We start from the raw sequence: 20696 nt of genomic DNA on the forward strand, positions 1-20696 counted from the left end.
GGAGCCTGGGATTTCCAAGGGCACTGGGCTGATCCCAGCAAGCACCGCGTGCTCCCCTCGAAACTCCCCGTCGGGCCAACCAGGCGCGCGTCCCCCGCCCCGGGGCTCTGGGGACGCCAGCCCCGGACTCGGGTGTCTCCGCGAAGGGGGCGGGCGCAGGGGCGGCGGCCTGTGGCAGGGGCGTGGGATGCGAAGGGTTAAATCCGCTGGCGGAGATCTCTCGGCTCCGCGCTCCGCAGCCCGGCGAGCCAGGAGGATGCAGACAAAGGCTCCTTCTCCCCCGCTCGCACTCAGGCGCTGACATCACCGGGCGCTCCGGGAGGCGAGCCCGGCCCGCATCCAGGCGCGGCGGGACCGCCCCGAGCCCCAGCCCCGAGCGGACCAGCACCGGCGCAGCGCCCCCGACCCCTGCGGGTCTCCCCCAGCGCCTGGAGCCAGAGCCAGCCCCGGAGCCGGTAAGTTGCTGCAGCCGGGCTGGGCGGGGGGCGTCGGCGGGTTCCCAAAGTCACGCCTGGCCCCGGGAGGTTTGGCCCAGTCTCCCTGGAGCGCGCCGCCCGGAGCGGGAGGAATCGGGGGTTGACTCCCGGCTCGCACCCCGGCAAAGGGCCGGGCCTCTCCCAGCTCCTGCTCCGGGCCAGCCGCGGGCTCCCTCTGGAGCTCAGACTCCCCTGAGCGTCCGGCCACATGCAGCTGGCAGGGACCCACCCTGCGCCGGGGAGATGAGCCCCGACGCGCCCTCGCCCGCAGGACACCCCCCGCCCGCAGCTCAGCCCGGGCGGGACCCTCGCACGTGCCGCTCCCGGCGGAACAAGGGCAGGGGCGAGATTTCGGTCCCCGCCGCCCCCAAGGAGCCCTGCCCGGCGCTGGCGCCCTAGGGGCTCTGGGGGTCTCCGAGCAGCGCTGAGCTGGCTCCCGGGACAGCTGGGAGCAGACCTTGGAGGCGGCACTGTAAGGGTTAAAGATTGGTCTCTCTCACCCCGCGAAAGCACCAGGCTCCTCGTTCCCCCTTGTGCCTAGCTGGTGCAGCCCCCCCGCCCCGGGTGTTGGGAATTAGGGAAGTGCCCGCGGAGTGCCGCCTGCTCTGTGCTCGATGCTGTACAAACACAGCTCCTATTCCGGAGAGCTGGCGAGCCTGGGAAATCTCTCTGCTGTCTCTCCCCTGGGGACCAGGCCAGTCCCTCCCCGCCCCACTGGAGCTGCAAATCCGCCCCGGACCCAAACCCCAGAGCTTCTGTTCTGGCAGCTCCCTGGGGTTGTTGGTTCCCCTTCCTCTCCGCCCATGGTCAGTTTCCATTTCTGTGGCTGCCTTTGCTAGTGCCCCAGCCCAGCTGCAGGGGGCTTCCCCCAAAGATCTGGAGGAGGAGGAGGGGATCGCAGGGCTGGGGCTGCCCAGAGGGGAAGTGGTGAAATCTAGAGGCAGGCAATGCCCACGCCAGGGAACAGCCATGTCACCGCCCGCCAGCGTGATTCAGTGGCTGGCCAGGGAAGCTGTTGCATCGGGCTCTTTTCTGCTGGGGAAGGGAGGCTGTTTCAGGGCAGAGGTTTGGGCGGCCTTGGGACCCATTTTCAAAGGAATTCTCTGGGCAACAGGGCAAACAGGAGCCCAGGAGGCTGCATAGGAACCCCTGGGACTGTGGAAAGGGCGAATTTTGTGGGAGATTAGGGTTCAGTCCCTGCCTCTGCCTCCTTTCAGCCCCCCATTTGTAACATGGGGGCAGCATCTCTCCTGTGTCTGTTTCGCTTGTGAGCTGGTTGGGGCAGGGACTCTGTCCCGGGGCAGTGCCTGGCACAATGGGGCCCTGCTCTTGGCTGCCGTAACACAGGTAGTCAACGGTGTTATGAATAATATCTCCCCACTGCAAACTGAGAGCTGCTGATGAAAAGTGCTCACGCAGAGCGAGGTGGTGGTGGCGGCGGCATTATCTTCCCAGCAGAAAACCCTCTCCAGGCCAGCTGTGTAGGGACGAGAAGGGGGAAAGGATGCACTGGATGCTGTGCCATTCACAGCGTCAGGGCGTGGACCACCATGCCAACTTTCCCAGCTGTTCTGTCTGCCCCTTAAGGCTATTTACTGCGAGTGCATTAGGTACCCTGGGGTGATGCTCCTAACTGTGCCTAATCTCTGGCCACTAGTAGGCAACTGTGGGTTGCTGGGAGACATGGTCAGTATGAGGCAGTGGGGTGCAGGGGTTAGATCTGGGGGAGCTGGGAGTCAGGTTCTATCTCCAGCCCTGGAGGGGAGTAGGGTCTAGATGCTAAGGCACAGGGCGGAGTCAGGATACCTGGGTTCTATCCCCACCTCTGCTGCTGACTCTGTGTGTGGCCTTGGGCATGTCGTATCCTCTGTGCCTCTGTTTACCTGCCCATCACATCAGGCTGATGATCCTGAGTTCTCCTTGGGAGGCAGGGAGCTATTTCTAGAGAGCCTTTGCCCTTGGATGAAAGATGTGGGAGGTGTAGTTATTGTCGATCCTCTGGGACTCCCCTGATTGCTGCGAATCTGCCATTCCTGGGCTGTAGCCACCTGCATGTGAGTGGCCAAGCAGGAGCCCCTGAGATGGAAACATCTCTGGTGCTGGGTGACTGACTTGTGACTTTGGGGAAAGATTTGGGGCCTGGTCCTCATTTGCTCCAAGGTCCCTGCAGACCCCTCTGGCAGGAACTATAATTGACAACCCCCCTCTGTCCTGTAAAGGAGAATCCAGGGCCCTGTGTATCTAGACCTAGAATTGCCCCCCCTCCCCCGCCCCCCATGCACCCACCGTCTCCCGGCACGCACACCCACAGCAGACACTCAGCTGTTCAGAGAGCAGTGGAAGTGCCTGTCTCTAGAATGAGACTCCAGCTCTTGGTCTAGACAAACTCGTGCACACAGGATGCCAGGTAATCCAGCCCTGCAGTTACCCACAGCCTGGCCGTGGCCCTGGCACCGGATTTCTGCCCTGGAGCCCTGCAGGAGTGGGCAGGCTGCCTTCCCAAGAACTGAGGGCTGGGCTTTCCAAAGACCTCGCTCCCATCCAGGTACATGAACTGACTTTTCTGTGCCCAGTGTGCTGAAAATCCTGGGTCCCCACCCCCAGCCCAGTGCCCTTCCCCCAGGGCTGTCTCCTCTCTCCTGGCAGCTGACACAGACTCTAATCCTGTGGCTCTTTGGCTGTCTGTGGCGGGGGAACTGGTCACTTGTCCTGCTGCCCCCCAGCGAAAGTTGCTGTGGCTGCGATTGTCAACAGAGATGCAGGTTTTCAGGGAGCACTTCCTGAAAATCTGAGCTCTTTAAGGCACCCCAAACTGGGGCTCCTAAACCCCACACCACTGGGGAAACCCACGGGCCTGAGCGTGCTCACCCTGAGCAAAAGAGCTTACAGGGCCCTTGTCATCTTGTTCCCTCCCTCCCCCAACGCCCACCGTCCATCAGCCTCTCCCCAATCTCCCAGCCCTGCACTGGTGGATACTGGCTGCATCCTTCCTAGGGTAGCTATGACCCCTGCTTTGACAGCCCGAGCCCTCCTGCAGGACATGGCTCCGCCATCGTGGGAGGAAGAGGAGCGTTGCTGAGGGTAAGGGGCGAAAGGAAGCAGAGACTGGGTCTCATTGGTCACACTCCAGCCAGCAGCGCAGAAAGCCTGTGTTCTCAAGCCTGCTCCATACGCTTTAATGGGGCAGGAGCTGGCAGATTAACTCCAGCGCCAGGATCCGGGCTGCTTGTCTCTGAGCCGAACCACGAGGCAGTGCTGCGGAGACCCCTCGAGAGCAGCCATCCAAGCCTCTGTGCAGAGACCGGTCGCGATGCCCCGTCCTGGTGTGGAGCCAAATGAAGGGGCACAGGGTGGGCTACTGGAGAGAGGTTAAGGCGAGATTTCGCAGCTGTCAGGCCGAGCGGGAGAGGGGCAGAGATGGGGAGAAGGAGTGCAGGGGAAAGGGGACAGATTGGAAGTGTGAGTGTGATGCGGGCGTTGGCCAGGCTGCATCATGTGACGGGTTCTATAATCTCCTTTCACAGGCATCTTCCCCCCACACCCTCAGGGCCTTTGGCGATTAAACAATCGCATCGGAAATTGCTCGCGGCTCTCATCACATCCCCTCCATATGTCTCATCAGCACACAGGCTGTGGTGCATGGCAGAGAACCCCTTCCCCATCCCCATGCGGCTGCTGCCCCGTCTGTATCCCAGTGTGATCACCAGCTCCTCTCCCACCCAGACAGCTAGGGCTGTGCCCCAATGCTCTCACAATCATGTGCATGCTACTGCCGTGACTCTTGCCAGGAGGGCAGGTACTTGTGCAGCTAGGGGGCAGGGGGTGCAGTTTTACCCAGCCCTGCAGTTGGCTGTTTTGGATTCTTGGACCTGCGGATCAGCCGGCTAAAACCCCTGAGCCCCATCCTCTCCTGTGGGATGCGAGTCACTCCCTCAGAAGTCTGACTGCTGGGAGTAGACCCCTTTCTCCTTCTGTTGTTGCCAGCCGTCTGTGTTCACTGTCAGGAACTGCTGCAGGCCAGCTGGAGTTCTGACTATTGTCTGACAGTACCTAGAGGCCCCAAGGGCACTGCACAGACACATTCCCTGCTTTCAAGAATCTGAATAAACCAGACAGACAAGTATGGGAAGGGAAACTGAGTCCCAGAGAGGGAAAGTGACCTGCCCAAGGCAAGCCAGGCACAGAACCCAGGTCTCCTGAGTGCCAGCACTGTGCCCTCCCCACTGTACCCCTGTATGTGCCAAACTTGTCATAACAGCCCTCTCGGAGGGCCATGACAGGACCTTAAGCATTAAAGACACGGTCTTCTACCACTTGAGCTAAAGGAGCAGCTCTGTTAGCAGCCGGCAGTAGTAGGGCCTTATCCTCATCCTCTGACCAGCCACTAGAGGCAGACATGTCAGAGATGCCATCCACATGTCAAGGGGGCACCGAAGCTGCAAACACAGGGGAAACAGTTGAGAATTTCACCAGTTTAATGGTGGAGGAACCCGGTACCCAAAATGTCCGTGTTTCCCATCATTGTGTCATCACTCTGCCCTTTCCAAAAGCTCCACGCCCATGTGCCCTGCCCCTTATCTCTGTGAGCCCTGGGCTCTGCTCCCCACTCCCTGGACCTCTCTGCTGTCCATGGAGCCCGTGGGCAGCCAGCCCCACAAGCTGTGTAGCTTTGTCATTTGCTTTCTCTTGTGAGTTGGTCCCTTCGGCCGCCTCCCTGTCAGTGTCTCTGTCAGCTCCTGACCGGTGGCTATTTGCTCACCTTCCTAGCCAGCGTCTTCTCCTGTCCCAGACTGTTAGCAGGGTTGTCCCTCATTCCCCAGCCAGGCACCTCGATCACTCACTTTAGTGGGGTAAATCCTTGGCTGGCTGTATCTCTAGCCACACATTGACAGTATCTATCCATCTGCATATATGTATGTCCCCTTATATCCCATCCCCATACGCAGCCCTTTAATGTTCCTCTAGTTATCTAGCTAATCCAGTATCAGGGAGTAGCCCTGTTAGTCTGTATCCACAAAAACAAGAAGGAGTCTGGTGGCACCTTAAAGACTAACAGATTTATTTGGGCATAAGCTTTCGTGGCTAAAAAATGCATGCATGCTTGTGAAGAAGTGGGGGATTTTACCCACGAAAGCTTATGCCCAAATAAATTTGTTGGTCTTTAAGGTGCCACTGGACTCCTCGTTGTTTTTCTAGCTAATCCAGTGGTTTTCAACCTGTGGTCTGCAGACCCCTGGGGGTTTGTAGATTTCCAAAGGGGCCCGCACCGCCATTCAAAATTTTGTAAGGGTCTGACAATGAAAAAAGGCTGAAAACCACTAATCTAACCAATCACATTAGGAATGCTGTCCATGCAGCAAAATGCTGGGATCCCCGCCCCTGTTTGGAGCCCGGCTGCTGGGTTCCCTTCTCCCCCGTGTTTGAAACAGCAGCTGCCTCCCCTGGAGCTGGTTTGGGTGTAAATGTCAGCTGGAGACCTTTACATTGGTGCTGTCTGGGTGCTAAGGAATTGTCCTGGGGGGAGGCTTCCAGGTGTGTGTGTGTGTGGGAGGAATCTGGGGCACCCATGGGGGCTGGGTCTGAGAGCACATGGCTGCAAAGGGTGCCCAGGGCCCGGGGCGTTGCTCAGCGCTGCTTTGCCAGGCTATCTCAGTCCATAACTCTGCCATGCAGCCCACCCATATTGGCAGCACCAGGGCAAACGCGGCAGCACTGAGTGAAAGGGGCAGGGAACAGCCGGCCAGAGGGCCCTGAACCTTGCTGAGCAGGGAGGGGAGAGGCTGGGAAAGGAGGAAGGAGCATTGCCAACATCCCCAGTGCCCCATTGCCCTGCCCACTGACCCTGCTGCCTGAAACTCAGCCCATCCCCACTCTTCCTGCAGACCCTAGTGCCTGATGGCCCATGCCCCTGCCTGATGGCCCGTCCCCTCTGCCCCATGCTCTGGGCAGGACCCGGGTGGGACACTGATGAAAGGCAGAGGGGGACCCTCCATGCAGCCTCACTCTGTTCAGGGCGATGGGGAGCGGGCACTGAATCCATAGCACCCCCTCCCAGAACTGGGCCTGATTTCTGCTGCCAGACATGCCCACACACTCAAATGCATCAACACACAACATGCTCATCACACACTCAGGCTCCCTGAGATGCACCCTCCCTGACCTCCATGGAGACACACACCACGACACACTGACTGCACACGCACTGTGTCTGCACACACAAGTGTGACACCCTCATCCAGACAGCCACCCACCTGCTGCATTCGCTGCACATACACACGCACCTTCCTGCACAACACACCCCTGCTGCACACACAACCTTGCACACTCATGCTCGCCACACCCGTGTGCAAGATACACCCCACCCAACACATCCCTCTGTTCCCCACAGCACACGCTCACCACAATCACTCTCCAGTCACACTCATTACACACTCAGTGCACGCTCGCCACGCTCATTTCACATGCACACCCACCCAACACAACACACGCTTACTCCGCACGCTATCACACACCTGCCGCGCTCACTGTGTACCCGCTCCCAACCCACCCCCACACTGATTACACAGACAAGCTCCTCGCACACACACCCTCGCCTAGCAGAAAATGAACCTTCCTCTCTTTGTGAGTCGCTGGGACCTTGGTTCCCCCCACCATGTCCTGACTGGGCTGAAATGTCTCTCCCACAACAGCGAATGGGGCCATTGGCTCCTCTGCTCTGCCAGTCCCCAGGCCACGGATTTCAAACCAAAATGGCCACTGGGGATTTGGGAGGTGGGACAAACCCTAGTGAAACTGCCCTCCCCATCCCCCCTAAGCAATGACACACGATCAAAAGTGCTAACTGGCCAGGCTGAAGTATGGCTCCCTAGGGCAGGCAGAGAGGAGCCTCTGGGGGCCCTGCTGGCACAAGACAGGGCAGGCCACGCCTCCAGTTTATGGGCATCTGGGCAAGTCTGGGCAGGGACCAAGAAGCCTGCCAAAGACTCTGCGAAATGGACGAGACATTCCCCTCAATCCAGCCCCCTTCACCCTGGGGACACTGGGTGGTCGCTGGGAAGGCTGCTAAACCCAGCCAGGGATAGGTAAGGCAGGCCGGGAGCCAGCGAGAGCCCAAGGACCTGTCTCTGTCCGTCAGCCTCAGTAATGAATCTTCCCCCCCGCCCTTTGTAACCGTCACAGTATGGTGGGGCGGGTATTGTGCTTCCAGAGCGAGGTCTCGGGGGCTGGCAGAGATGAGGGGTTAGCAGCAGATTCCGACCCCCCTTCAGGAGCAACTGTACCCGGTTTGTCCATCAGGGATGGTGTTTTCTAATCCCATCTAAGAGCAGCGCTGACTGTTGTGTGGGGGAAGAGGCAAGATTTTCCTCTGGGTGGGGTGGCTGATGGACCTATTTATCCCCAGACACCTCCTTGATGTGATCTATCGATCGACCTGTGTATGTCATACCTGCCGCTAAGGCTGCTGTCATCTGACCCTGCCCTGCGTATCACTCGTCTGGAGTGATTGTCCTGACTCCCGGGGACAGGGTGTGGTCACCTGGAGTCTAACTAATGTCTCCCAGGTGAAAGCATCAGACGCCAGCCAGGCTGGGCTGCGTCTGTGATTAGAACGATGCTTCCCACAGCGTCTGTCATCTGAGCACTTCCCAGTGCTTTAGAAACAGTCATTAAGGCCTCTTTGGTAGAGGCCTATGCCATTATTTCCATTTTACACAGAGAGAAACTGAGGCACAGGGAGACCGTGAGTTTGCCCAAAGTGACAGAGCTAGTCAGAGCTGGGAATGGAACCCAGGAGACCCCACTTCCCTATGTGTATAGACCTAATAACACTCCCCATGTGTCTTGTCCCAGCTGGCAGCTCATCTGGTGTATGACCTGGTACTGGCGCCGTGGGCATTGCAGGTCTTCCTGGGCACAGCTTGGTCTATGCCTGCCAAGCAACAATTTCTCCCTGACAGGGCCCCTCTCTTCTCAGCATCACAGCCTTACCACATGGGCTAAAGGAGGCTCCCCCAACAGCTGTCACTAGTAGGGCTTTTATCTTCATTGCAAGGCTTTCAGCTGGGAGAAACCATTACATGTGTGGAGGGGAGGATGTGGAAACTCAGTGTCTGACAGCTCCCAACGCCACTTGGCTCCTCTATCCAAGGAAGTCATGCATGGCAGGCAGCCCAGAAGAGGTTAACCCAGCAGCAGCTCCCGGATGTAGCCTCAGAATAGGGCCATGGTCCCCACAAAGTGTCCCCTACTGCTGCACCCCTGCACTGCTATGCTGTGGCCATGGGCGCATCTAGCTGGGTATCCTGCTTCCAGCAACGGCCAGCACCAGCCACTTCAGAGGAAGGAGCACAAGACCACACAGTGATGGGAGAACCTGCTGCACCCTGGTCAGTTCCCTCCTGACCCCTTGGCTTCTGCCCTGAAGCATGACACTGCTGGTGATTTGCATAGCAAAAATATTCCACCAATGGGCTTACCATCTCCCCGCTACAGAGAGTTGGCCAATCACTTTGCCCTTCCCCAGTGTCGCTCTGCTGGGAAATCTGCCCAAATGGCTCTTTTGGCATCAAAACTATGAGAGAATCTGAACCACCTGTCCCAATTTTTCCTTGGTGGGGGGCAAGAAGGGGAGGTTGGGGAGATGTTATCTGGCTGCAGGTGCAAAACAGGGTAGTAACCACTAGAGCTGGCTGAATTGTTGTTTTCTTTTTTGTTCGCTTTGTCCCCCTCCCCTCCTTACGCACTGGTTGTTTTGAAAAGTCGGGGGCGGGTGGGGGTGGGGGGGTGGTTCTGGTTCGGATGGGAATGAACATTTTCAAAATTACTGGTGAAACTAGAAGTAAAAAAACCAACCCCAACCTGCCATTTTAGGTCAAACAAAACATTTTTGCTTTGACAAAGATCCGCGTGATTCATTTAGATTTTGAGCACCGTTAGATGGGTTTGCATTTTTTCCAAACGCAACTGAAGGAAATTTTGAAAGTCATTTTTAAATTGAGAAAAAACCCAACCGATCGCTCCTTCCCCTCCCAACCCCCAAATTTGTTTTGTTCTGAAGGGAACAATTTCAGTGCAAGTGACACAAAATTAGCGAAACATTTGTTTGGTTGAATTGGCATTTACCTCCCAAGTTTTGGCCAAAAATTGTCATCCATTTCTACGGAGAGCTGAGAAAAAAGCAAAGTGGTTCCAGAATAGGGTGGGTTTGCCAGCCCAGCGGGTTCATGTTTAACCTGTGCTGAAATGGGCTGGGAAAACCCTTCCTGTTTTGTGTAGTTCCCCCTTTGGTTTAAAATATTTCCTTCTGACCAGGACTCGCAGAAGGAAGTGGGATCTAGGGCTTAAAGTGGGGGGCAGGAACATCTGGGCTCTATTCCCATCTCTGGGAGGGAGAGTGGTCTCATCATTGTATCAGAGGAGCAGGAATCAGGACGTCTGGGTCCCACTGGCTCTAGGAGGGGACTGGGGTCTAGTGGCTTCAGCAGGGGGCTAGCGGTAAGAACTGGTTTCTATTCCTGATTCTGCTGTAGGCTTTCAGAAAACCCTTGGGTGAGTCATTCTGTGACTCAGTTTCCTTATCTGTTCAACATGTGGATGATGATACTTGTCCCGTTGCTCAGCAGCTTTGGCAGGCTCAGTTCAGGAATGTTTGGAAAGTGCTTGGAGAGAAGTGACTGCATCCTTGCAAAGTCCTGTGCTGAGCTGGGCTAGTGCATGAGTGCACTCCCACTGCCCTCTGCTTGATAAATTAGAGCTGCTCCTCTGTGTGTCATAGGCCCTGTAGTGCTGACAGCTGATGGTGATTCTCCGGCAGGGGGCTATGCTTTTGGAGCAGGAGGATCTGAGTTCTGTTCCTCTGAATTTCCCCAGCATGCAGCATGGTGACTAGCCTCCTCTGGGAACGAACTGCTGTCCCAGAAACAGTTAACACATCAGGCCTGTCTCTGAAAGGCCTCTCTCTCTCCGGGTGCCAGTCACTTGCCATTGTCCTGGGGAGCTGGGTGCTTGGAATCATCAAACAAAAGGCCCATTGTTTGGGGCGCTCACCAACCGCCCCACTCTGCTCGTCTTTTGTTTGTGTCCCTGAGCTTTTCTGCATGGCTCCAGCAGCCGACCGGACATTCCATTCCATTTCCGGGGGGGGCCTGCTTGCTGGAGGATTTGTGTTGACTGGCCAAAGTGTCTGTGTGTGGGGAGAGGTGTTGGGGGGGTGGGGAGCACAACGCAGGGGTGTGAGAAGAGCACGAGGGGCACCGCTTCTTGGAGCTGAGGGTGACGGAGCGAGATCAGAGGAAGAAAAGAAAGATGGGGAAAAAGCGAAGGAATGGGAAAGTGGGGGGAGAGAGGGAATCGGCTCTGTTGCCTTGTTCAACTTGATATTATTTCCAGCTGTCTGGAGGAAACTCGAACCTGCCAATGCTCTCAGCAGACACGGGGGATCTCAGTCCAGGGTCAGGTTAAACATTCCACATCTGCTACAGTGGGAATTCCACTGAGCCAGATTTCCCCGCCCAGCCTCAAGGGGCTGAAACCCAGGGCCCTTCCCAGCATCACGTGCCTGGTGGTGGCTGAGCCCCGGGTCCAAAATCTCTGCTCCTCTGGGCACTGTGACACTCGCAAGGAAGCAGCTGCCCTGGGAGGCCTCTGGTCCTGTGGGGGTTGGGGAATAGGTATGCCAAGAGCCTGCGATGGGGACGGGAGGGGGACAGGAGGAAGCAGCATGGAAGGAGGTGGAGCCATAGGGTCACTCAGCTCTGCTGCATCCTGCCCCTTGCCAGCCCCCTGGTGCAGAGAGCGGAGGGGAAGCACATTGTGCTGGCGAGAAGAGAGGCTAGCGGGGGCCATTGCTGGGCAAGTAATGGGGCTTGGGGGGGGGGGGGGGTCCCACAGCTCCTCAGTCACACTCAGGCCCCTCTGCAAGTGGTGGCTGGGAATGGCCCTCTGAGAATCCCCCTGGGGTGGCATGAAGGGTCTGAACCCACCCAACCTCAGCACAGGGGGTATGGCTGGAATGCCTTGGACCCTGCCAGTTCTCTGCTTGCTGGGGCCATAGAGGCACTATGGGGAGCAGAGTGTAGGTTAGAGCAGCCCCGAGGCTGCTCTAACTGACACTGCACAGCCCTAGAATATGGAGAGTGCAAAGATGGCTTAAAGCCTCCTGCTCTGGCACAGGTAGGGAGCTGACTGAGAATCAGGCCCTAGAATCCCAGCCTTCACTCCAGGGAGCTCTCAGGGGGTCATGGTTGGTGCCTTGTTAACAGGAAGATATTGACATGCTCAAGAGGGCTGAAAAATGATTCAGAGAAAGGATCATGGGCTTGTGGAGTGGGGGAGATGAGAGCTGGCTCCATGGGACAGAGAGAGGGCATGACAAGGGTCTGCAGGCAGGGAGAGGGATTCGCTGAATGCTGTAACCAGGAGCAGGGGGTGAGGGAAACTAGTCTGAGCTGGGGAAAGTCTCCCAAGGGAATCTAGGTGGGAGGGGAAACTGAGGCACAGAGTGGGGCAGGGACTTGCCCAAGGCCATCCAGCATGGCAGTGGCACAGATGGAACACAGATCTCCTGACTTCCAGGCCAGCCAGTGAGCCATGGAGCCAAACTGCTCCCAAGTAGGGCCTGGCTGGGCGATGGGTTGCATCGTCCTCTCCCTTCCAAGAGGATGCGCTAAGCTTCTTACTTTCATGTCCCTTGCTACGACCTAGCCTTGCGGGACACACAGGAATGATGCAGCAGGCGGCGTGCACAAATAGTCTGTGGCTGCAGAGGCCACCAAACATCTGGCTGATGTATAGGAGGCAGTGTGGAGCAGTGGTTAGGGGCTGCTGGGGCCTCAGAACTCCTGGGTTCTCCTGCCAGCTCTACCCAGGGCTGGCTGTGCGACCTCAGGGGTGTTGCTTCGCCTCCCTTGTTATTTGCAAAACAAACAACATTCTTGCAACAGTTTTTGCTGTTGTTTGTCAGAATTCAAAATGGGAAAAGTTCCATGGATCGGGATTGAGGGTTACCAGCAGAACTGGGGGAGGGGAAGCCCAGGGCTGGGATAGTAGGGGGCTGCAGGTCGGGATTAAGGGGCATCAGCAGAACTGTGGGGATGGGGCGAGCTTGGGGCTGGGATAGCAGGGGGCTGTGGGTCAGGATTGAGAGGCACTGACAGAACTGCTTGGGGGGAGCCTGTACAGAGACACCCCACACTGTCCCGTGGGCGAGCCAGCCACATGACACATTTACAGCTTATTACATGGAAAATAAGCCAACTCCAGCGCATAAGTTTTTGTTGTTTTTAAAAATTGCTTCTGGAGCAATTGGTTGTGTAACAAATGATGCTTTGCCATTGGGATGGCACCTCACCAGGGCCTGGGCACTCTTCCAGCACTTCCTGCAGAGGAATTGGCTCAACACGCTCTTTGCTGCTTCTGGAGGTGTTTTCCTCCTCGGAGAATTGCTCTGTGCAGGTGCTGGGGGGATGTTGGGGGTGGGGGGGGGGAGGAAGGGCACAGCATGGAGCAGGGCACAGAAACCTGAGCTGGGAGTCGTGAGGTCTGATGTCAAGGGACCACTGTGATCATCTAGTTTGACCTCCTGGATACCCAGGGCAGAGAATGGCCCTGAGTTAATTCCTGTTAGAACCAGAGCAGATCTTCTAAGCAAACATCCAGTCTTGATTTTAAAGCTGGCCAGTGATGGAGAATCAACCGTGACCCTTGATCACCATTGTACCTGGTCACTCCATACCGCAGCCAAGACCACGTGGTGTCCCTTATCTCGACTGGCTCTTCAGGAGTACGGGGTGCTGGCAGGGGTCACTGAGTCAAGGAGAGTCCAGGTTTTCCCAGGCTCTGCACATTCCCATCTGGGGTTGTTCCCTGGCTTCCGCGTGGTCAGATTGTCCCTGGTCTTTGCCGCCGCAGCTCTCATGTGCACCAAGGTTTACATCTGAGGCCAGTGCCGGGAGAGAGCCATTTGGAAGACACCGGCTTCTTCACGGTCCTCAGCGCTCTCTTGACAGTTGAAAACGTGACCCTTATTTCCAGTCGGAATTTGTCTCGCTTCATTGAGACCAGTGTGCCCGTGAGTAGGTGCCCAGCCTGAGCTGTTGAAGTGAACGCACCCTAATGGCCTTTTACATGCCAAAGGGCCAGTTCTCCCGCCTTGCTCGGACACCCATCTGTGGGCACCTCGTCGGCTCTCCTGAATCCCTGTGAGGAGGGGAGGATTATCCCTTAGACTGTCAACTCCTTGGGGCAGAGACTGTGTTTGTACAGCACCTGGGGCCCTGCTCCACGACTGGGACAGCTACCGATCGATAGCACTGCCCTCCCGTGTCACAGATGGGGGAGCCAGGGTAGAGGGGGACTGAGGCAGAACCTTGGGCACCAGTCTCACAAGGGTTTTGAGGATCTCGGTGGCACCGAAGTTTTGGACTTAGGTGGCAGAGCAAGCTGTGTTAGCATCCCCCCAAAATAATTCTGCAAATAGCCAAGCAACAGTCACTGAATCTGCCAAGGCTAAATCGGTTCTTCATTGGCCGCAATCGGCTGGCCGTGGTTTTGCCCCACAGATGCTCATCTGCAAATCTGTAAACAAGCAGCCGGAGGAAGAGCTCTTCCTGCTTCAGAGATTAAAAAAACCCTTTTGAATCAATCTCGGAACTCGCTGCAAAACAAAGTGTGGCAGGGCATGTGCCATGGTTAAATCCACGTACAAACCCACCCGGCGCAGGATCGATATGAACGAGGGGGCTCAGCTCCTCTGGGGGACAGCAATGACTTCCCCGATGCAATCCCACAAACTGGGACTTGTGCCGAACAGCTCCGAGATCAGCAGCTCGCTGGGGGCTGAGGTCCGATCTGTCTTCTGTGCTGGATGCTCTCCAAAGAAACGGACACATTGCAGAAAGCGCCTGCATCACACGGGACTGTCCGGAGAAAGCCAGCCTCCGGATATTTAAGGAAAAGCCCCCAAGCAGCTGCATAATTAAATCTCCAGACACCTAAAAAAATGTTTGCAAAGCACCTGGAGCATCTCGAATGCCAGGTGTCATTGCTACATACAGCGCGTTAGTGGCTGGAGGAGGAGTAACTAGGAGGATGTTTATCATGGACTGGGCATGTGAGTGTACAGTGGCAGAATCGGTAACGGAACCCAGGTGTCCTGACTCCCAGTCACCTGCTCTAACCCCTAGAGCCCACTCCAATCCCAGAGCTGGCCTAGAACCCAGGAGTCCAGCTGCCTTGCTCTAATTACTCGCTCCCCATCCCTCCTCGCACACCTGTGTGTGCAGTGATGGATGGCGAGGGACAAAGACAGGAAGATGCGGAGGGAGAGAGGAAGGAAACCAGCGAGAGCCCCGTTTGGGTTGTTTCCACTGGTTACAAACCAGCTTCCTGCATCCCCGTTCCTGTGCTACATCCTATCAGAGCGCCAGGCCCCACCCCAGCTGTCATCTTTCTCCCAGCCCCGCAAGCCACTGTATTTAGGGCAGCACCAGCATCCAGGAGAGCAACAAGTGGGAAGATTACTTCTGCCCAAATGGGGTCAACTGGTAGCAGAGCAATTCCCATCACGGCAGGTCGGGGCCACGTGATCCGCACTAAGCAGATTGTCCAGGGGAGATAAAGAGTATGGAATGAAGCTGGGATTCCCACTGTCTCCAGGATGGGAGCCCAGGGGTGTGTGGGAGGCAATGTCCCCATCCACCCCTGGGGGGCTCTTCTTTCTTCGCTCAGGGTGGGCCGAGATAAGTGTGAGGGCAGGCGCATCCTGCTCCCAGCAAACCCAAAAGATGGACTACCCTTAGACTCCTGCCCGGCGTCAGGCTTGGTGCAGCCTGACAGTTTGATTAAAAAACAGAGAAGGATATAAAATGAACATGGCCCAGATTAAAGGGATTAAAATCGGGTCTCAAAATGTAATTGTAACTGGAGAATAGTCATCGCGTGGGTGGGTTTCCAGCAAGGTCCTGCGGGGATCAGTCCTTGGGCCCACCCTATTGAACATTTGTATCAATGACCTGGAAGAAAACCTAAAATCATCCCTGATAAAGTTTACAGATGACACAAAGATTGGGGGAACGGTAAATGAAGAGGGCGGGTCGCTGACAGAGCAATCAAGCAAACGATATGTTTTAATATGTCTACATGTAAATGTACACAGCTAGGAACAAAGAGTGTCGCCATACTTCCAGGATGGGGGACTCGATCCTGGGAAGCTGGGACTGTGAGAAAGCTCTTGGGGATCGTGGTGGATAATCCACTGAACATGAGCTCCCTCTGGGATGCGGTGGCCAAAAGAGCTAATGTGATCTTGCACGGGGGAGGCATAAACAGGGGAATTGCGAGTAGGAGAAGAGAGGTTATTTTATCTCTGTATCTGGCGCTGGTGCGACCGCTGCTTGGATCCTGTGTCCAGTTCTAGAGCCCCCACTTCAAGATCAACGTTGATAAATTGCAGAGGGGTCAGAGAAGAGACACAGAAATTATTAAAGGATGAGAAAACCTGCCTGAGAGCGAGAGACTCAAAGAGCTCACTCTATTGAGTTTAACAAAGAGAAGGTGAAGGGGTGACTTGATCATAGTCTATAAATATCGACATGGGGAACAAATATTTAATAACGGGCTCTTTGGTCTCGCCGAGAGAGGGCGAACACGATCCAACGCCTGGAAGTTGAAGCTAGACCAATTCAGACTGGAAATAAGGTGTAAATTTTTAACAGTGAGACTAATTAACCACTGGATCAATTTCCCAAGTGTTGTGGGGGATTCTGCATCACTGACCATCTTTAAATCAAGAGGGGATATTTGTCTAAAAGCTCGGCTCTGGGAATTGTCTAAGTTACGCTGGTCAGAGGGATGATCAGAGTGGTCCCTTTTGGCCTGAGAATCTACGAATCAATGGGAGTGTTTGCCCATGATGTCAGTGGGGCCAGAATTTCAGGGGTGATTGGAGTGGGCAGCCCCATCTCACCTCAGCAGAAAGGTCCCTGCTGTGAAATGACTTGTCCAGGGTCACACAGCCAGTCGTGGCAAAATCAGGAACAGAACCCCCAAGTCCTTTGCTCTTTGCTTCCTCCTTCTCCGAGCCAGGGCCAGAGCTGCGAATGCCAGTCCTGTGCTTTAGCCACTGGCCCGTCTTTCGTTTGTGTTTATAGACGGCTGCAGCAGCCGTTGGGTCAAATCTCCTGCCCCTGGCCCCCAGCCAGCTGGCAGACTCGGTGTCTGGCTATGAGCGGCCGGTGGGGTATGGCCGAGGTCGAAGGTTGGCTTGTCTTGCAGATGCTAGGTCGCCCATTAATGTGGTGTGTCATTAGCTCAGCTGGCTGGAGGAGGCAGGAGGTGAGTGTGAAGTCCCCTCTCCTCTGTGCTTGCGGAGCTGACAGGCAGGGCTGGGCCAAGGACTGTGATAGCATTAAAGGAGTGCACAGATCATTCTAATGTCAGCAGCTGAGACAGGCAGGGAGAGACCGTCAGACTGCCCCAGCTGAGATCAGGGCCCCCTTGGGCTGGGCATTGTCCGGACACCCAGGGAGAGACCGTCCCTGCCCCAGCTGAGAGGCATATTATGCTGGAGGCAGGATTGGGGCAGCGCATCTCTGGGGCCTGCACTGTGATCCACCTGTGAACACGGAACGGGCAAATCTCTAGCTGTGACAGAGGTGGTGCTCACTGCTGGGCTGTTCAGGACAGCGGGTCACTCCAGGGGACCGAATTCCCTGGAAATCTCAGGTGGGACAGGCCTGCCGGGCTCTGAGGTACCACCCCCAACCCCCCCCCCCCACACACACACTGCTGGAGCAGCAGTGAGGGCCACACAGTGCAGAAGCATGGACCATGGATATAGAGGAGGGGGTGGGGGGCCAGGGACGGGGGCTGGTTCAGTTACACCACTGCATTGAAAAGCTGGAGGGTATTTCTCCCCACCTGGCTGAGGACTGGCTGGCTGAAGCTCCCCAGCTCCTGCTGAGCACCCAGAGCATCCCTGGCCACTCACTCCAAGCACCTCCTCTCTCCTTTCCCCTCCCCCATCTCCTGCATCCTGGGGGCAAAAGGGTGGGTGGGAGGTAGAGCACCCCTTTCAACCCCACCCAACCCCCACCCCAGTCTGCTAATTTATAAGAGGCAAATACTGCGGCAGACCTGCAGCTACTCACAGCTTCCCAGGGAGTGACCCCAGGGCTTTTTATGCTGAAAACCTGACACCCGAACTAAAGGAGAATCTCCACTGGCTGTCAGCAGTGTGGGGTCTCTGACACACAGCTGGACAGTTCTGCTTCCATCCAGTGGAACATGGTGATCTCTCTCTCTCTCTCTCTCTCTCTCACATGCAGTTTAGACTGGTACCTAGAGACTTCCCCCACCCCCAAACCCCCTCTATCTTTGAGCCCATCTGCTCTGCCAGAGCAGGGCACAGCCGAGGTTGGGCTGGGTACTACCCTGGCCCTAGGTAGTGTGTGCACCTGTGCCCCAGCCTTGTACCCACCTGCTGTGGGGGGAGGTGCGTAAGGATGGCACCTGGAGCCACCAGGATCTCTCCAGGCAAAGAGAAGGGAACTGATCCTATCTAGCTAGTGAGGAGGGGATGACAGGGTTAAAATAATGTTGGCTCGGCAGTTGCCATGGCGATTTCTTTGCTCCTAGAAACTCAGCCACTGTTGCTTCCAGTCCCCTGGGGGGTCCCTCCTATGCCTGCCCCTCCCCACCCCTGTCCCACTTCCCTCAGGCCACTCAGCCCATTTCACATTTCATCCAGGGCCGCAAACTTTAATTTGCTCTGTCAAACCAGCCCCCCTGTTTTTCAGCAGCTTGAGAGGTGGGGGGAGGGCAGGGAGGAGAGTGGCTGAGGGGGGACACACCTCATGCTGGGGAGAGACTGACCTGCAGGGGGTCTGTGTGGGGCGGCTTCTCTGACAGGGAATCAATTGCCCCCCACCCCAGAGGAACCACAATGGTCTGTCTACCTGGCATCCCTGGTGTGCTCTGTACCCGTACACCCAGCAGTGGGATCCATCCCCCTCCCCTACCAGCTGCAGACTCTGCCCTGCCCTGGGCATGATCTTCCCCCTGTTCTAGGGCCTTTCCTCCCCCAGTCGCAGGCTCAGGGCAGCTGTGCTATTTCCAGCACTCCCGTCTCCTGCCCTGCACCCTTGCTGGCCCAAGAAAGCGGAGATGTTTTGACTGGGGAGAATCAAACATTTCAGCCGCAGACCCCCCCCCCCCATCCCCATATCTCAAGATTCACCAGTGGAGCTGCTGCTGAGCTCTGGCCCCCAAATCCAAAGTCTTCTGTGCTTCTACAGTGCCTTTCATCTCAGGATCTCACAGCTCTTTGTTATCTGCAAATCAGGAAGCAGGAAATCAAGGCACAGGAAGGGGAAGCGACAGGCCCAAGAGCTGGGAAAGGAGTCCTAGCTCTGTCTCCCTTCTCTAACCTCTAGACTAGAGAACCCAGGAGGCCTCCTGCGCTAAGCATTCAACTCCACTCCCCCGTTTGTTGTAGAACCCAGGAGTCCTGGCTCCCAGACAATGCTCCGTTCTCCGGAGGGAGGGGCTGTGGCAAAGCAGTTCAGGAATGCGGGCAGGGCCTAAGCCAGGGAGAACAAATTTAAATTTTGGATGTTAGTGGGGACGTGCCCAATCCGGCTGGATAAACAGGAAGCATAAACCAAACTCCTTCTTTCTTTTTCCTTGTCACTCCACTGAGAAAATAGGCTGGCTGGGGAGAAAACATAATTACTCTCATCACAGCATCCAGCTGGTGTGTGCGAGCGTTGTCTTGTGAATGGGGCTCCCTGAGACATGCCCCTTCATGCATAGTCATGAAGTACTTTGAATGTAAGACTTGAATGGAGGCAGAAGGGGGTGGTCACCTGGCTCTGCCCTTTCATGGTCTTCCTCTGCCTATTGCAGGGTCTGGTTGCCCCCCCACTCCCCTTCCCCCCACTTGTCTTATTACTGAACCAGTAATCCCTGCTCACCATAGCGCCAGCTGAATTCCTCCCACTGGCGTGCCATCCTGGGTCCTTTCCACCATAGCTAAGCACACAGGCTGCCCCCGTATGGTGACACTGGGCAGTGTGGGCTGGGAACTGGACAGCCAGGAAGAACCACAGGGTCTGTCCAGTATAACCCTGTGCTGTGAGGGACGCTGCAGGTCCCAGTGTCCCCATGGGGGAGGCCACCGCATCCCCTAGTCCATGTGATCTACTCCAGCTTCCCCCACCACTCACTCCCTATTCCCCCACTAGATGCTTTGAGTCCCCATCTATCTCTCCAGGGTCATCCTCACCCTCCAAAGGGATTTTGGCCCCACTTGGCTTTGCCCCTGAATGGCCAGGAGGAGGCACTGTCTAGCACCACTGAGGCACCACCAACCAGGCTAGACACCCAGCAGCGTCGAGCTGCTGGTTGGGAGGCTACCTGTCCTGTGTCTGCCAGTCCCCAGGAGGAAGCCAGCAGTCTGAATAGCAGGGCCAGGGAAGATTCGAAGCAGAGGCAGATCATCTGGAGGGATGATCTCCTTAGAGGTTTTTAAGGCCCGGCTTGACAAAGCCTTGGCTGAGATGATTTAGTTGGTGTTGGTCCTGCTTTGAGCAGGGGGTTGGACTAGATGACCTCCTGAGGTCCCTTCCAACCCTGATATTCTATGATTCTGTGACCCTGTTTTCCTCATTCTAATCAAGTTCCTTGTTCAGTGTTGGAAGAAGGTAAGTCATTACCATTGTCACCTGACTCAAGTGCTGTGTTATGCTGTAAAATGCCCTGGCCAAGAGAAATCTCCATTGTGCACAGCTTTGGGGAAGGGACTGCCATGTGTATGTGTGTGTGTGAGAGAGAGAATTTTCCCTCCCCCATTTTTTGCCAGCTACAGAGCCAGGTTGAAATGTTTCACATTTCAAATTTTTGTAAAATTAAATAAAAAGGGGAGGGGGGCAGGGTGTAGAGTGTTTTTTTTTTTTTTTTTCAAAGTCCCAATCACAGAATTTCTCTCCCGTTTCCAGCTAGTTCTAGAAATAATGTTACCGTGGGAGATTTGTGCTTGGAGTTTATCTCAGTTCAGTCTGAGAATTGGAATATAGATTACAAACACACCCCCAAAGGAACAAATCACATCGCATTAGTCACTGGAATTATGACTAGCTGGGATGGAATGGATCCATTCAGCCCGCGACTGTAACACATTTAGCTACTGATAACAATTAAATCTCCAATGTGTTCGTTCACTGA

The 20696-nt window shown here is 55.9% G+C and overlaps 1 protein-coding gene across 1 annotated transcript in view; it reads left to right on the forward strand.

Annotated features, from left to right (window-relative positions):
- The first annotated feature begins 221 nt into the window (after nt 1–221).
- Nucleotides 222–20696, forward strand: part of PEA15 (proliferation and apoptosis adaptor protein 15) — a 45339-nt gene continuing 24864 nt past the window's right edge. The window contains exon 1 of the mRNA XM_048828356.2: nt 222–455. The gene's annotated coding sequence lies outside the window, so the exon portion shown is untranslated. The remainder of the gene's footprint in view (nt 456–20696) is intronic.

Source organism: Caretta caretta, chromosome 24 (genome assembly GCF_965140235.1).
Source record: "Caretta caretta isolate rCarCar2 chromosome 24, rCarCar1.hap1, whole genome shotgun sequence".
Lineage (NCBI taxonomy): Eukaryota > Metazoa > Chordata > Testudines > Cheloniidae > Caretta > Caretta caretta.